This window comes from Benincasa hispida, chromosome 6, assembly GCF_009727055.1.
Source record: "Benincasa hispida cultivar B227 chromosome 6, ASM972705v1, whole genome shotgun sequence".
In the NCBI taxonomy this organism is placed as follows: Eukaryota; Viridiplantae; Streptophyta; class Magnoliopsida; order Cucurbitales; family Cucurbitaceae; genus Benincasa; species Benincasa hispida.
In genome coordinates, this window is record NC_052354.1 from 36518422 (window position 1) to 36519894 (window position 1473).

Here is a 1473-nt window from a genome sequence, read left to right on the forward strand (position 1 = left end):
TTTTTTTTTTCTCACTTTCGGTAATTGATGAGCATATTCCTTTGTCAATTTCAATTAAAAATCGAAAATCTGCATCCCCACTCACTTATATATATAAAGAAAAAAGACCTAAAATATTTATTATGTTTGGGTGTGTTTATATTTAAATTTTCACTGGATTCGAGTTGGAAGAAGATTTCGTATTCCCTTCATGCGAGGGTTTTTGACATTATATTTACTTGAAAATATTCGAATATTTGTTGCAACATTGTTTTTGTTTTTTGGAAACATTTTTTGGAACATTGTTGTTATTTTATAAAATTCCAAAATTAAATAATTTGAAAAATATTTTAAAACAAACTAAAATTTCCTTAGCCAGTTGTTTGTTGGAATATATATGTCCAAAGTTACCAATGTCCGACATTTTGTTTTGTGGTGATATTTTTGGAGATATCTAAAAATATTTGGATAATTGTGTTGTTTGGTAGGATTTTTAGTCGGGAATATCTTAAATTTACATAATGTTTCAATAATGCCTTACGACTATTTATTGATTTATAATTAACTTAATATAATTCAAATTTATTATAAGAGAAATTATTATAAATTAATATAGTTTTATTGTTGTGTTTGTATAATCTCAACAAAATAACATATTAATTTAAGATTTTTTTTATAAAATAAATATTAATTTGAATTCAAATATCTTTCTATAAAAACAACTACAATATAATCAAAGTGAGTAAAATAAATAGTTTATCATGTTTATTTTAATTGTAAAATGAAAACAAAGAAGAGTGATATTTATATATATATATATATATATGAGAAAAAGAAAGATTTGAAAAAGTAAAAAGATGATGCTCTTAATTTGGAAATCCAAAAGACCATGTTTGAGGAAGGTATTTAAAACTCCCGAGATGCCTTGGAATCTCTAAATGTCCAGATTTCTTACATTATCGCAAAACAAATGCATTAATCTGGATGCCCACTCCATGGGAATCTTGGATTCCTATAAAACAAATGACCCTTAAAGGGGCGTGTGAGATTCTCACTGAGATAGACATCGAAATCATACTAGTTATTTTGGAGTAATATAAGTATCTGAACATTTTTTATTCTAAGATTCCTTACGAGATCTAGGGGTTCGAGTTTTGCCTCTGCATTATTAAATAGTATAAAACAAAGTCATTTCAAGTTATCAAAATAAAATGAAAATAAAATGGTAAGATGTTTGAACCCTTCTCAATATGCTCAAGTTTGAATCCTTCTTCAAAATATATTCTCATGAAGCATGAGTTTTCAAGATTCCTATTATGAGGCACATATTCTTTTTACTTTGTTGTTTTAAACAATAAATACATTAATCACATTTATTTATTTTCATTTTCTTAAAAAGAAATTATTAAAATTAGAAGGATGTCTAAGCCCGGGCTCGAACCGGGGACCTCTAGTGTGTGAGACTAGCGTGATAACCAACTACACCATCTAGAC

The 1473-nt window shown here is 26.7% G+C and overlaps 1 non-coding gene across 1 annotated transcript; it reads right to left on the reverse strand.

The window, feature by feature from the left end:
• Nucleotides 1-1399: 1399 nt before the first annotated feature.
• Nucleotides 1400-1473, reverse strand: TRNAV-CAC. The gene has a single exon. It is a non-coding gene; the product is annotated as a tRNA-Val (tRNA).